We start from the raw sequence: 17,140 nt of genomic DNA, 5'->3' as shown, positions 1-17,140 counted from the left end.
AGTTCCCATCAGCACAAGCAGTCTATTAGTCCTGTGTCCAGGCGCACCAAGAATTAACTGATCTTCGACAGTCATCAGACTGCTTCAGCTGTTAGGCTGAAAACTTTGCATCTGCGCCCACACGAGTGGTAAGAACAGGCAGCATTCTCTGGACTATAAGGTGAAGAGCTTAGTGCATTGTTCTTATATGCATAGCTTGTTCCTTTGCCCGATTGTGTTGCCTGTCAGTACATTTTTTTGGTGCCTTAAACTGTACGGTCTCTTCCAGTTTGTATATTCGGCCTCGTTGGGGGGGGGGGAAACCTGCAACATTATGGGCATTCCTAACAAATTAAACCTGCTCTTAGCAGCACAAAATGCAACTAAGCTTGGAATTATTAATAAATACTTGGAGCTTAAAATGGAGAGCTCCCTGGTAACCCCGGGTACTGATACTGCACGTAGCCACAGTCAGTCAGGGGAGGGCTCAGGAAATTGGGATCTATTGAAGCCAGAGCAACTGACATTTGCTGGCTCGCAGCCTCTGATTAATCCCAAATATAAAGGATTTAGGTCCTGTGCTTAATCTTCTGTCAACAGTCAATTGTAAAAAAATATGAGTGATGTCTCGAACATTAAAATCGCCTTACTTAACACTAGGTCCCTTAGTAAACACACTTTAGACTTACATGACCTTCTCCTTCATGATTTAGAGGTCTTATGTCTGACTGAAAACTGGTTGACTGAGGCGAGTGGCCCCATGATTGAGATGGCTTTCCTGAAGTTTATCATCTTATCTGTAAGAACTGTGCCCATGCACGGTATCCAGTTATTCCCACGAATGTAAAGCATCGAATGCAAAAGCCTCGAAAATAAATGCATCGAAAAAATGTTGTTTTTGTAGGTGAAGTTTTTTTTAAAATTAATATGGGTTTTAAAGGGTAAAGGAACAGGAGCTGGGGGGGACCCCCCCAATATAAAATGAAAAAAATGCATTTTTTATGCAATTTTTTTCAAGGCTTTAACATTCGATGCTTTGGATGTCAAGTCCTATCACTAGGAACCACGATGCATATGGGGGCGGAGTGGCAGCTATCATCAAAAAGCCATTTTACTTCTTTGAGAATCCTAGTGAATGTGAGAATTGTGAAAAAGTCCACTAAAAAATCAATCCTACCCCATGTAGCTTCCTTAATATCATTATAGTCTGCCTACCCCCCTGGGGAGATGTCAGATTTAAATGAGAATTTAATTCAGGTGTTAAAAACAACTATGGGCCCCAACTGTTCTACCTTACTAGTGGGGGATATGAACCGTTGGCTTCATTATCCAAAGGATAAGGAAGCAATCAGTTTGGAGAGATCATTAAATGAAATTAATTGCAAGATTGAGAATAACAAAACCACGGCCAACTCTGGCAAAATTCAGGACTGGATCATTTTGAAATATGTGAAAGGTTCAAATACAAAATACTGTTCCGTGCATATGGTCCGACCATAGCATTATCAGTTTCACGATCCAATTGGAGGAGCCCCGCCCCTAAAAAAAACAATCCGGCTAAAACAGTTTAAAGCTGTCTTTTAAGAAAGTCAAAAGCTTGCATCTTCAAAGTTGCCTACAAGATATTATTTCTGCCAAAAAGTGATGCTGATTCTCCAGTATACTTAGTGGAAACTTACGACAATGCCATGATGAAAATGCTTAATGAAATAGCTCCATTCAAAAAGATACTTTTGAGAGTGAACACCAACCATAAAAAATGGTACACCCCTGATATCGCCACTTTGAAGAAACAGAAAAGGCGGGCTGAACAAATCTGGTTGAAATATCCCATCTCCCCTAACAAAAATAACTGTAAGTTACTAGAGCAAGCCTATAAACACAACATAATTTTGGCCATAAAAAACTTCTTCAATGATGAAATATCCAGGTTAAAAAAAAACAATTCAAAGAAGCTCTTTGAGATTCTTAAACTTCTGAAGCATCCCAATGCCCTGGCTCGCTCTATCCACCCTACGAATAAGGATTGTAATGAGGTCCAACAGGCTCTTGTTAAAAAAATTAAGGTGGCCCACGATAAAATTAAACAAAATTTAGAGAGTGGTCCTGATACTCTGACACTGGCAACCTTGCCTTCATTTCATCACCAGGGGCAATCTCAATTCATGTTTAAATATTGGTCTAATCAAGAAATGGTCTCAGTACTGACTTCAAAGCATCCTGCATCTTGCCCAGAAAATCCCATCCCTGCCAAGCTGGTGTTGGACAATAAAGACACGTTTAATCCATTCTTTGTGAGATTGGTTAACTCGGCCTTTGACCATAACATGGTCCCAGAATTAAAGTTGTGTCCATCACCTCACTGGTGAAGAAAGTGGGTCTTGATCCTAATGATGCAAAAAACCTTAGACCGATTACAAACCCAAACTTCCTACTCAAAGTCTTAGACAAAGTCGCTACTAGCCTATTTCAGACTTTCTTAGAAGCTACATCGGTATTGCACCACAAACAATCTGGGTTTAGAGCCCATCACAGTACAGAGACAGCACTGTTAGACCTGCAGACTGACATGCTCGAGTGCCTGGACAAGGAGAAAACTGGCCTCTTAGTCCTTCTCGATCTGTCCTCGGCATTCGATCTGCTTGATCACGATCGCCTTGAAAAACCCAGGGAAATGCGCTCCCCAGGCCGCAAGTTGGATTCTATCTTTTTTGACTAATAGTTTGTCGGTGGCATGAGCTATAATCCTCTCGCGCCTTGACTATTGCAATGCTTTGCTGCTCGCATCAAGTAAAAAATGGATGCATCAATTCCAGACCTTCCAAAATGATGTGGTCGACACAAGCACATTACTGTTGCTAGGCAATCACTGCATTGGCTCCCGACCCATGCTCGGATCCAGTTTAAAACCACCTTGTTGGTACACAAATGCCTGTATGTTAAGGCTCCAGGTTATTTAAAGTCTGGCATTACCTTACATGAGCTAAACGTACCCCACCTTCCACAAATGCTGGTCTGATAAACTCCTAAAAGTCCATAAGGGCCAGAGGATTGGGTAGAGCGTTTCCCTTTTTGGCTGCAAAATACTGGAACTCCCTGCCAAGTGCCCTATGCTTGGAAAAAAATATAACTTTTTAGAGACCCTTGAAATCTGTAATCTTTAGTCAGTCTCCCTATTCCTATTGGTATTTTCTTCCTGCAATTAGGTGATGTTTCCTGTGCAGTCCCATTCTTATATGTTTGTCCCCTTGTGTTTTTGTGCACTCTGATGCCTGTGGGTCCCCAGCGCGTTATAAATAAATACGATTAGTTTCTCATTTTGAGAATGGTGTCCTTCCTGAAATATCAAACAATATACAGAATGTGCAAATTGGGTGGAAGTTTGAATCGTTTGAAAAAGCATGGCAAGCTGCGCAACATTGCTATGACAAACTCAAACGCCAGGAGCAAGATGGGGCTACCCACCTCATGGCTTTGCAAATACCCCATGCTCAACAAAAGACTGCCGATGGTGGTCCGGGGATGCCCGGGTACCTCAAGCGAGCCCAATGCACAACAGAATCTATGGCCGCCTTTTCACCAGGGAAACCTGCCACAACTGATTTTTGCACACCCATTTTTTGCCTGCCCAGCAACCACTGGCAGGGTAACCTTTCTGCAGATATTGTAAGCAGACGGGCCATCTCAACCGGCAATGTCCTATCAAACCTTTCAGACCACAGCAGTATGGTCCCACTACTCCTGGCAATGATTTAATTCCTTCTAACAGTTCTAATTGCTGGCCTACACCCATACCACATACCCCTCCACCTCCTTCTCCTAACGGGTGCTACCAGGAAATTCAGAGCTCCTATGGTCCACAATGACATTGCCAGAAGGACCCTGCTGTGTTGTCTGTTACGTTGCTACCACAGGTACAGTCTGGTCCCTATCTCAAATGTGACATCCAAGGGACATGAGTGAACTGTTTGATTGGCACTGGTGCCAGGCGTTCCACGCTGCGAGTTGCTGAATTTTCAAATGTGGATGTCTCAAAGGAAATTGTCAATGCTGTTGGTATATATGCACCACTATCCCACATCCGGTATCAAATGAATTGTCTGTTTCCATTGGTCCCATTGCTGAAAAGCCCTTGCTCACCTGCAGGTTTGTTAAGTATTGATCTGCTAGGCAAGATGCATTCTACAATTTATTGTTCTCCTGATGGTATTTTTTTTACTGTTTTATTGGTTAAATCAATTGTCAACCTTTAACAAACAAACATATAGTGTTACTTTCCACATCAAATTGAAAAAAAAAAACATGAAGAAAGAACAGAGAAAGTGTTTCACCAGTTCCTTCAGTCTCCTACTTCCATTTCTACGGCCAGGTTAAGCTCTATGTCTCCTTTCCTTATTTCTGTGTATATCTGTTCCACTAACCTCAGTGCGTCCAATGTCTGACCAATTTCATCAACCGTCATTAAGCATTCCCCCCACTCCTCCTTTATACTATGATCCATTCTTGCGGGTGCATTTTCCAAATATGAACTTCTCAGTCTTTGAGTTTTTTTTGTTCTCCTGATGGTATTTATCTAAAGATTCCACAATCTAGGCAGGCTACATGTTAGTTTCTCCTCCATCAGCCCACTCACCCAGAGCCTCCTACAGAGCCTGCTTCACTACTCACACCTGCACAAGCTACGGAGGTACAACACCTTATTGACTCAGTGCCAGTGGCCCTCTAGGTGGCATTTGCCAATGAGGTAGGACACATTCTCTCTGCTAAACCAGCTCGCATCACTCTCAATTCAGAGGTGGCTCTTCCATGGGGCGACAGTATGGGATATCACCTCAAGCAGAGGTGACCATTCTCTCCTGTATCCTGCCCCATACCCAATTTATCACTTGCATGGATATTACCTCTGCCTTATTCTCTGTCCCCATCCACCATGACTCTCAGTATCTCTTTGCATTCACTTACAAGGGATGTGAACTCACCTACAGGTCCCTCTCAATGGGCTGTGTTGACCCCCCATCTCTCTTCTCCCAGATTCTGCTGGTAGACCTCCAGGATGTCACCTTTCCGGGGGGCTCCATTATGATCTAATACTTTGATGACCTACTGTTAGCATCACCTTCCTTTCAGGTCTCCCTCACTGACTCTAAAGTGCTCCTCACCGCCCTGCAGCAAAAGGTCAAAAGTAAACAAAGCTAAATTGCAGCTCTGCCCACCTACAGTTCACTACTGTTAGAACACCTACTTGTGCGGGGCGACGAGGCTCTAGGGGGCGTGCTGGTTCCTGGCAGTTGTACCCACGTCTCAGGCTGTGGAGACGTCGCACCGCTCTGGGCACATTTCCCCGGCGGAGTTACTCTGTCCTGACCCGTGTAGGGCACGGGTGCCGTTCGCGTAACTGTTCGAGCGAGTTTGCGTTCCAAGACTCGTTCGCGCAGCGGCATCCATTCGCGCATGCGCATTGCAGCGCGGTCCAAGCCTCGGTTTCACACAGGACCGCTACTTAAGCGATCCGATTCAGTTCTTCATCGCGTCTCAACGCGGTTGGTTCCCTTCCGCTTCGCTTCCTGATTCTGGGGTTCTGGGTCTTGATCCTGGTCCTGGGTTGGGTCCTTCCTTTTCCTCTTCTGATCAGGCTGCCTTCTTCCCTCCCCATTCCTGTTCTCCTGTGTTTCTCTGGTCCCTTCCTCCTGGTTCCCTCCTGCTCCTTCTATTGCCTGAGTTGCCCGCCTGTGCTGGGGTTCCTGTGGTCCTGGCCCGCTTCTCCGGCTTCTTTGGATCCCTGTTCTTCCTCCTACCTTGGTACCTTGCACTTGCTGCTAATCACATTTTGGTACCTTGAACATTCTGCTTACCTGTACTGGCTACCTCGAACCTACACCATCCTGGAAAGCTGTTTTGGATCCTTTGCCAGTATTTGCCAGCAACATCTACGACCTTCCCGATCAGTGCTTGCACTGTTCTGGCGCCACGTTAATATTGGGAAGTGTCATCCGTGGCGTCAGGAGCTGGCCCCAGTTCAATCCTGTATTACAGGACGGGTCCGGGGTCGGTTCTTTACGTCACTTACTTCATCAGCTACTAGTCTATATCTACCACGACCTGGCTACCTCGGCACGCAAGACTCCTGGAGATACAGGTACGCCTCGTCCTCGGGACACACAACTTAACAGATTGAGACGCCTTACCCTCAGTTCTGAGACAGAGATGGAGGAATCCCAGGATATCCATGACGAGGTCAGAGCCTTAAGAGCTGAAATGGCGGCATTACGTCAGGAGAATCTCAATCTCCGCCAGATGGTCATGCAAGGCACCCCTGCTAATCCACAAGTGGAGACACCAATGGCTACTACTGCACCCATGAAGTTCGATGGTGATCCTAGGCGTGTGGCAGAATTCTGCAACCATTGCAGGATACATTTTTTGTTCCGGGCATCACATTTCACACAAGAAAGGGCTAAGATTGGCTACATCTTGGGAAATCTAACGGGAAGTGCCTTGGCTTGGGCTTCTCCCTTGGTGTCTGCTAACAGCCCCATTCTTAATGATTTTGTGGCATTCGAGAAAGCATTTTTGGAGGTTTTTCAGTCTCCCAATTTGGCGGCTACGGCACAGAACCAGTTGATGGATTTAAGACAGGGATCCAGCGATATGATGACTTATATAAGCCGGTTCCGCCAATTGGCTACGGACTCTCAATGGCCCGAAGTAACGCAAAAGACTCTGTTCAGACGTGGGCTAAGAGAAGAATACAAGGACGAGTTACTTCACATACCTGAACCTGAGACTCTGCAGTTACTCCAGGAGCAGGTCCTACGAATTGACCATCGCCTGGCTGAACGAAGAGGTGAGAGACGTCGGCTAGAGAGGTTCCTTCCCAGATCTCTTCCTCAGGCTGGAGGCATACCTGCCAGTCCGGAGATGGGCCTAGAACCAATGCAGCTGGGGGCACTAAGAGGACCATTATCGGAGGCCGAGAAGAAACGCAGGAGAGATCTCCGCCTTTGTTTGTATTGTGGGACTGCCGGACATTTTCTCAGTACTTGTTCATTACGACCAATCAAGAAGTCGGAAAACTAATAGGCCTGTCGCGATGGAGGAAGGCAGTGACAGGCCCTTCAATCTCTTCAGTCCTTCCTATTCCTGTGACGACCCATCCACCCATGACTCCGGTGGCCCTTATGGCTCTTCAGATCAGGGTTACTTGGCAGAATAAATCAGTGACCGTATTGGGTCTTCTGGATTGCTGAGCCTCAGGTAATTATGTGGACTTTGAATTTTCCAAGAAGAATGGGATTCCCCTGCTTGATAAGGGTTGTGTTACTCTGGTGGAGGTAATTGATGGAACCCCTTTGGCCTCCGGTCCGGTTCGCCAACATACCGGAATTCTACAGCTACAGATTGCGGAACACCGTGAATTGATTTCTCTTGATGTGATTAAGTCACCCTCATACCCGATAATTCTGGGGTTACCGTGGCTATTACATCATAACCCCATTATTGATTGGGCTTCCCGTACCTTGACCTTCGCTTCCAATCGATGTGGTCGGGAGTGTTGTACCTTCGGACCTAGTACCAGCTCTTCCACCATTGCCACTCAGACGGAAGGATCAGGACTGCTCCAAGTGTGTACCTTGTCTTCGGTACCTTCCGACTACAATGAGTATCATGCGGTCTTTTCTGAACCCGGTACCATTCCTTTGCCACCTCACAGAGCCTTTGATTGTGCCATAGAACTACTGCCCAATGCAGTAATTCCCCATGGCAAATTGTATTCCTTATCACCCCATGAAAAGGAGGTTCTGCAAGAATACTTGGATGACTGCCTTCAGAAGGGTTATATAACACCTTCTAAGTCACCTGCGGGATTCCCTTTGTTCTTTGTGAAAAAGAAGGAGGGCACTTTACGGCCTTGTGTGGATTATAGACAGTTAAATGACATCACACGAAAGGATCGATATCCGTTGCCTTTGATACGCAACATTATGGAATCTTTACGGAATGCCCGAATATTTTCCAAACTAGATCTCCGAGGGGCATACCATTTAGTACGTATCAAACCCGGCGATGAATGGAAGACGGCCTTTAAAACCCCAGCAGGGCATTTTGAGTATCGTGGAATGCCGTTTGGTTTGTGCAACGCTCCGGCCGTCTTTCAACGACTTATGGACGACATATTCTCGGATTTGATTGGAGTAACCGTATGGGTATATCTCGATGATATATTGATATTCTCCAAAGAGAAGGAGGAACATCTACGTCATGTGAAGGAGGTCCTTGGGCGGTTACACCAGAATCACTTATATGCCAAGGCCGAGAAATGTCACTTTCATCAGAGTAGTATCGAATTTCTTGGATATGTCATTAGTGAAACCGGAATACACATGGATCCTGCTAAGGTACGGGCGATTCAGGAATGGAGACAGCCTTATGATTTGAAATCTCTTCAGCGTTTCTTAGGATTCGCCAACTTCTACCGGCGCTTCATACCTGCCTATTCTGAAGTAACCGCTCCCTTGTCAGATTTGACTAGCAACAAGACTCCATTCATATGGAATTCAGTAGCGACCAGTGCTTTCAAGAAACTTAAGGAGGCATACAGTACTTCCCCGATTTTACATCATCCTGATGAGAACAGGCCATTCATTGTGGAGGCAGGTGCTTCCGATTTTGCTGTTGGGGCTGTCCTACTTCAAGACGATCCACGGACAGGGTTGGAGGTTCCTGTTGCCTATTATTCCCGGAAGTTGACATCCAGTGAACGAAATTATGCAATCATTGAAAAGGAGCTTTTGGCCATAAAGGTTGCATTTGAGGAATGGCGTCACCATCTTCTGGGGGGAAGATTCTCAGTAGAAGTACGCACTGATCACCGGAACCTACAGTACCTACGCTCCCTACAGTGTCGTACTTCTCGTTTGGCTCGTTGGGCCTTGTTCTTTTCCCAATTTGATTTCACGATTTCTTACATTCCTCAGTCACGCAACCTGAAGGCTGACGCCCTCTCTCGCTCTCTAGAGAACGACGTTGAACTAGATCATCGAGCTCAACAAATACTTCCTTCTAAACACTTCTTGTTGGTTACATCTCAATGCTTGGATACCATCCTACAGGACACTTTAAAGGATCCCAAGTATTCCTCACTTCTACAACACCCTCTCGTAAGGGAGAACGGTGGTCTACTCTTCTTTCACAAACGGTTATATCTTCCCACGGAGGTACTCCGGACTGCCGTCCTGCAAGCTTTACACGATTCTAGGATTGGGGGGCATCGCGGCATTCAATCCACTCAGGAACTGATTTCTCGTCAATTTTGGTGGCCAGGATGGGCTAGGCAGACAAGAGAGTATGTGGAATGTTGCCCAGTGTGTGCTCAGGTCAAGATTCCACGAAAGAGACCTATTGGACTTCTACAACCCACCGAGAGAGCACCATATCCTTGGCATACTATTGCCACCGATTTTATTGTGGACCTTCCTCCCTCGGAAGGATATACTTGCATTATGGTGGTCATCGATTGTTTTTCTAAGTTAGCCCATTTCATTCCATTCCTAAGGGTGCCTTCAGCCGGTAGTATGGCCCAGGCCTTTTTTCATTCCATTTATCGCTTGCATGGACTTCCAGAGAAGATTATTTCAGATCGTGGATCTCAGTTCATTTCTGCCTTTTGGAAGCAGCTTTGTCGTCACTTGGGAATCCAGCGTGCTCTCAGTTCCGGCTATCATCCCCAATCCAATGGCCTGACGGAGCGAACTAATCAGACTTTGGAGCAATACTTACGCTGTTTTTCTAATGCTTCTCAATCCAACTGGACAAAACATCTGGACCTAGCGGAGGTGGCTTATAACAACTCTAAACACTCTGCCACTGGAATGAGTCCTTTTTATTGTTCCTCAGGTCTTCATCCCAAGTTGATTCCATTTCATCCTGTCCCTTCCAGTACGGTTCCTTCTGCGGATCAGATGGTTGCAGACATACAGAAGAATCAGATCCAGGTCACGGGAGCCCTCGCTAAGGCATGTGAGAGTATGAAGGCACAGGCGGACAGGAGAAGGAGTTGTGAGCCAGCATTCCAGGTTGGAGACATGGTGTGGCTCTCTTCTAAGAATTTACCAGTGCACAATCTCCCGACTAAATTAGCACCCCGTTTTTTGGGGCCCTTCCGGGTGATCAGACGGATTTCCTCTGTGGCATTCAAGTTGGATCTGCCGCAGTCCTGGCGGATTCACCCAGTCTTTCACGTGTCCCTCTTTAAGCCATTCCGGTCTGATCCGTACGGTCGTTCACATTCCCGACCTGCGGCTATAGATGTTGGGGGTACTCAGGAGTTTGAGGTGCAGGAGATTTGTGACTCCCGTTTCTCCCGGGGTAGGCTTCAATTTTTGGTGGACTGGAAGGGTTACCCTGCTTGTGATCGTACTTGGGAGCCTTGTGATAACGTTCATGCCCCCCAATTACTGCGGGAATTTTTTCGTAGGAATCCCTGGAAACCGGGTGCCCCGGGTCTTTCTGGTGGGGAGCATAGTGTTAGAACACCTACTTGTGCGGGGCGACGAGGCTCTAGGGGGCGTGCTGGTTCCTGGCAGTTGTACCCACGTCTCAGGCTGTGGAGACGTCGCACCGCTCTGGGCACATTTCCCCGGCGGAGTTACTCTGTCCTGACCCGTGTAGGGCACGGGTGCCGTTCGCGTAACTGTTCCAGCGAGTTTGCGTTCCAAGACTCGTTCGCGCAGCGGCATCCATTCGCGCATGCGCATTGCAGCGCGGTCCAAGCCTCGGTTTCACACAGGACCGCTACTTAAGCGATCCGATTCAGTTCTTCATCGCGTCTCAACGCGGTTGGTTCCCTTCCGCTTCGCTTCCTGATTCTGGGGTTCTGGGTCTTGATCCTGGTCCTGGGTTGGGTCCTTCCTTTTCCTATTCTGATCAGGCTGCCTTCTTCCCTCCCCATTCCTGTTCTCCTGTGTTTCTCTGGTCCCTTCCTCCTGGTTCCCTCCTGCTCCTTCTATTGCCTGAGTTGCCCGCCTGTGCTGGGGTTCCTGTGGTCCTGGCCCGCTTCTCCGGCTTCTTTGGATCCCTGTTCTTCCTCCTACCTTGGTACCTTGGACTTGCTGCTAATCACATTTTGGTACCTTGAACATTCTGCTTACCTGTACTGGCTACCTCGAACCTACACCATCCTGGAAAGCTGTTTTGGATCCTTTGCCAGTATTTGCCAGCAACATCTACGACCTTCCCGATCAGTGCTTGCACTGTTCTGGCGCCACGTTAATATTGGGAAGTGTCATCCGTGGCGTCAGGAGCTGGCCCCAGTTCAATCCTGTATTACAGGACGGGTCCGGGGTCGGTTCTTTGCGTCACTTACTTCATCAGCTACTAGTCTATATCTACCACGACCTGGCTACCTCGGCACGCAAGACTCCTGGAGATACAGGTACGCCTCGTCCTCGGGACACACAACTTAACAACTACCTAGGACATGGCATTTCCCATGGCGCTAGGCGCCTTGTCCCCTCTCGAGTGTCCTGCATCTTACAATGTCCCATGCCCGCAACTAAAAGGCAGCTGTGCTCCTTTTCAGGAATTAGCAGTTATTGTCACCCTTGGATCCTTAATAGTGCCTGCACGGTTGCACCTATGCAGAAGATGCTATATCACTCCCAGCCTGACAAGCTACATGGTCTCCTGAAGCTTCCAGAGCCTTTGCCAAGATAAAGACTGCCCTCTCTATTGCTCCCACCCATGCCCTTCCTGCCTACTCTAAATCATTCACCCTTTTCTGTGATGAGAAAGAGGGATATGCCTTAGGCATACTCACAGAGAAGCACAGGGACCTACAACACTCTATAACCTATTTTAGCTCACATTTAGACCCTGCAGCCTCTGCATTTTCCAAATGTCTCAGAGCCATAGCTGCTGCTTCCCTTCTCCATACAAAAGCTGACAACATTGCCCAAGCACACCACATAATCATAGCAGTACCATACTCTGTATCATCACTCCTGCTCAGGGGAAACCACAACACATGTCTGCTGCACATTTTACCAAACATGAAAAACTGCTCCTCTCGGCCACCAACATCACTCTCATCAGATGCATCCCACTCAGCACTGCCTCCCTACTGCCTATAACTGATGACAGTCACCTGCACGAATGCCTTGCAGTGCTTGATGTTGTATCATCACCAAGAACATACCTCAAAGATAACCGCTCCTCAATACAGCCATCATTCTCTTGGTTAACAGGTCTTGTCTTAGAGATTCAACATGGAGTATACTGGCAGGTTTTGCCAGTTTCACCTCCTTGGAAGTGTTAGAAGCTTCTCAGCTCCCATCAGTACGATCAGCACAAGTTTCTGAACTCATTGCCCTATCATGGGCATACACGATCACCACAAAGCGCACAGCCACTATATACACTGATTCACATTGCACTTCTGGGTATATCATACGACTACGGGACCCTCTGGAAACAGAGAGGTTACCTCACTGCAAAAGGTACTCCCATTCTTAATGCACCTTATGTTGAAGCCCTGCTTATTGCGAGTTGGCCATTGTGAAATGCAAGGCCCACATTCGACTTTTTGACAGCACCCTCCATGGCCCTCAGGCTCCTGTTTATGTGCTGGTGTTTCTCCTATGAGTTGAGGACCCACTAACATCTCTTTCCGTCCTGGCCTTCCAGTTTCATAAACTCTGACAGAGACCTCTCCCATCACGAGTAACCCATCATAAGGCCAGTTACAGTGCCACCTTCCCCTAAACTCAGTGATTTACAACTGAATGATGATTGTGTTGTGTTATATTGCAAAAGACTAATGCTAGTTGTCAGCTCTCACTTCCAGCAAATCCAACAGGCTCTGATTGCCTCAACTGCCTGAAACACGGCACCACCGCCTCCTGCCGGGGGACTGGGTGGTCCTGAAAGTGCATCAGTGAAAATAATCCCTGCATCTTCTCTGGAAAGTTCCTTTCCAGATCCTACTGGCAACCCACACTGCAGTCCACACCAGCCAGTGTGTGAAAACAGCACTTCCACTTGACGACGGAAAACAGCAAAATGTCCAGGACACAGACTACCCGTGATCCACCATCATCAAAGACACAGCAAAGCTGCAATCTGCAAGGGTACAAGAGAAAGAGACCCCTCTTCAGCTGCCCAATGGGGTCCAAGCAGCTAAAACCCTGGTGACTCCGCATCCAGCACTCCTTGACGATGAAGTTCTGCTACCTGTCCCGAGGTACAATTTGAGGAGTGCGGCCACCATCTCACCTGACATCAGCAGGTGAACCATCGCTCTCAAAGGTTTGCTACCCTTGTCTCATATCGGTGGCCCATCGTCTCTCAAATGTTTCTGTCACCAAGCAGCCACAATAATGCTGCACACCTGGAGTGCAGGTGCATAAGTGCTACAGCAAAAGAGGTCTTGGAGGCCAGCTGAGTGTGCCCAGCGCTGCAGCTTATTTCTTCCAGCTCTACACATCTGTCATCATCATCCTGGCAGAGATACTGAACTTTAGCATCGTCGCGTCTCCTGTCTACCAGTTCCTGAAACATCTGAACCTCTTTGGAACTTTTGGGCTTAAGGCCCCAATCTCCATAGGGTTGGACTGCTAATGCTAGAAACAGTGCTGCTGTTGCATGAGTATATGTGAAGTATTTGCACCACGTTGCTGTTCATTATCATGGTATTTGTTCTGCCTCACCCTACATCCACCATCCTACACCCAGACACAAACATCTTTCTCAATTTCTCTTGGGCCTACGTGGACCTAATGAATGCTCTGATTTTTATGCTCCCACACTCCTAAGTATGCCAGTGGGGGAATTCCCTTCATCCCTGTCCTGTTTAATCTTGCTGAATGGTGCTATGATGTCATTATCAATGACTTTTCTTGTCTACCCCAGCTACGCCAATACTTTACCACCCAAGATACTGACCACATTTGTTCCACGCAATCTGATCTCTTTCACCACTTTCAAACACTGGGCTTTTCCATTCTACATGGTATTTTAATTATTGTTGTTATAATTGCCGCTATTGCAATGATACTTTTTCTTATTTGCTGCCTTCTGCCATGCTGTGCTAGACAAGTGTCTCACACTTGCCCATCAAGCCCAGACTGCTGCCACTTGAAATAGAGACATCTCATTTTACGGAGGACGCCTCAAATGAAGAGGAAATGATAGATGCCCTAAAACGATTGGGATGAATTTTTGAATTAGGACCTTTTAGGCCCACAATCTCTGTCTTTAGGAACAACATTCTTTCAGTAGCAATCCGTGTGCCTCGCCATCCTATCCTTATGTCACAGATGTACCTGGGTTTCTTTGATTCTGATTATCCACTAATCCTGTTCCCTGTGGTCTACGCCCAGTCTCACGTACGACCAAACAGGGGTTGATGTGGCAGGATTGCTATGCTATGTTATGCTAGGCTATGTTGTCCAATGCTATGTTATGTTATGCAATCCTATGCTAGGTTATGCTATACTATGTTAGATAAGGCTATGCTATGCTATGGTATGCAATGCTATGCCATGTGATGCAATGGTATGCTATGTTATGCTACATTAGGCCCTCCCATACAGTTAGGCCTCAGACCCTCCATGTCATCTCCCTCTGCCATCCTCTGCTTCCTCTACACATAGCACCACTGACAGGCCCAAACCCCTCCTAGGGCAGAGGACACAGCAGACCTTCTCTTCTGCTTATTCTCCACTAGTATAGCATTAGCCCCATATATAAGAGTTAACAGTAGGGTTTCTGCGAATGAAGCTTATTCATAATACAAAACAATGTCCCTGCAGGGTTGCTTAACAAAGTACAAGTGAAATGTCGACAGTTCTTGGTAAAGGTCTGCAATATCATGCCAAGTAACACCCACAATGTAAAAGTACTGAAACATATCATGTTTGCCTATATGCTATGCTATATAACCACAGTACTCTAGGGGGGCAGCTGGAGAGAGCTCTGTGTGCCGACTGCCGGGACATATGTCCTTCTATATTTTCTGCTTCTCCGCTGATAATGTCTCTGTATGTTGTGTTTTTGCTATCTAATACAAGAAACTTGATTCATGTCCAGTCTGTGTCTGGTCATTTTATTTGCTGCAACCTGAGGCTGATGCCAAAAGGAGCCCTTGGGAGGGGTCCTTATCTTAGCCACCACAGTCGAAAGTAAATAGTACTTGCCAGCAGGCAGTGTCCCTACAGCAGAAAAGCATACCATGACACGAAACACATCCATAGAATTGGAAAAAGATATTCTGCCCAGTACTAGTGAACAGAACTTTCTGGAATCTGTTATGATGATTAGTCATATACTCAGCCGTATTACCACCCCTCAAGGAATGAGGTTCTCAAATAAGCAAAGTTTTGTATCTTCCACTTGAGATGCCTTTCAACTAGACCCAAATGCCAGATTTATGGTGGAGGATCCGGCATTCAATAAACACAATGTGAACAGTGTGACTGATCTCTGTAGGTAGTTTGCTTTTTTAAACACTTTATTGTGACCGGAATTCCCATCACAGTTGGAGCCCCTTCATTAGCAGGTGCTACATAATGTGAATGCACATGCTAGCATTCCCTATGGAATGTGTCATTGGGACCCATGCAGGTAAACCATGCCAGTGCTGGATTCAGACACCCATTTCTGATATCCTTTAGGGACAACGTTTTCTACACACTCTTTCAAACAGCCGTTATGGTTGGATCACAGTACCAACAATAGTTTGAGGTGGTGGTGACTCTTTATCTATAGTTCAGTTGCATTGCACCTATTGAAAGCATACAGAGTCTAGGATCCTTCTGAAATAACCTGACATCAGCCATTCTCCCACGAAACATTCAAGGGTTAAGAACTCCTTTCCCATAGTCCAGGGTCTAGATAGCCATTTCTTTAATGTCCTCTGCATGCAGAAGGAACCTTAATTCCTCCAGGGACTATAATATCCCTTTGTACCCAGTCCCTCTCTCGGATAACACTTACCTGGCACAAAAGACATATGTACTTACAGTTCTTATCCAAGTGCATAAGTGTGAAGGCCTCTGCTTGATAATAAAGAACGGCCCTCACCTGGGACACTAAAGCAGCAACTAGAGTCTGGGTTTTTGCTCTAGTCCCCAGGTCCCTTCAGCTCTCTATCCTCCTTTCTTCAATCCATAGTCTCCCTCGTATATGTACAATCTAATCCCGAGGTCACTTCAGCTCCCTCTCCTCCTTGCTTCAACCCTCATCCTCCCTGTTATACCTACCGTCTAGTCCCTAGGTCCCTTCATCTCTCTCTCCTCCTTGCTTCAATCCTCAGTCTCCCTATTATAGGTACGATCTAGGCCCCAGATCCCTTCAGCCTATTTCTCCTCCTCTCTTCAATCCTCAGTCTCCCTGTTAAATGTACAATCATGTCCCTAGGTTTCTTCAGCCTCTCTCTGCTACTCTCTTCAATGATCAGTCTCCATGTTACATGTACAGTCTAGTTCCCAGTTCCCAAGTCCCTTCAGCTCCCTCTCCTCCCACCTTCAATCCTCAGTCTCCCTGTTATATGTACAATCAAGTCCCCAGGTCTCTTCAGCCTCCCTCTCCTCCACTCTTCAATCCTCAGTCTCCCTGTTATATGTATGGTCTAGACCCCTAGACCCTTCAGCATCTCTCTCCTGCTGCTCTTCTCAGTCCTCAGTGACCCTGTTATATGTACCGTCTAGTCCTCAGGTCCCTTCGACCTCTCACTCCTCCACTCTCCAATCCTCATTCTCCCTCTTATATGTACAGTCTAGTCCCTAGGTGACATCTGCCTTTCTCTCCTCTTCAATCCTCAGTCCCCCTGTTATATACACAATCTAGTCCCCTGGTCCCTTCAGCCTCCCTCTTCTCCTCTCTTCAATCCTCAGTCTTCCTTCTATGTGTACATTCTATGTCCTAAGTCCCTTCAGCCTTCTCTTTTCAATCCTCAGTCTCCCTGTTATATGTACAGTCTAGTCCTCAGGTCCCTTCAGCATCTCTCTCCTGCTTCTCTCTTCAACCCTTAGTCTCCCTGTTATATCATCTAGTCCCCATGCCCCTGAAGCCTCTCTCTCCTCCTCTTGTCAATCCTCAGACTCTCTGTTATATGTACAATCTAGTCTCCAGGTCTCTCCAGCCTCTCTCTCCTCCTCTCTTAAAC

The sequence above is a fragment of the Ambystoma mexicanum genome, chromosome 1p (assembly GCF_040938575.1).
Source record: "Ambystoma mexicanum isolate Mex_15411 chromosome 1p, UKY_AmexF1_1, whole genome shotgun sequence".
Taxonomy (NCBI): Eukaryota; Metazoa; Chordata; class Amphibia; order Caudata; family Ambystomatidae; genus Ambystoma; species Ambystoma mexicanum.
Note: the sequence above shows the minus strand (reverse complement) of the source record.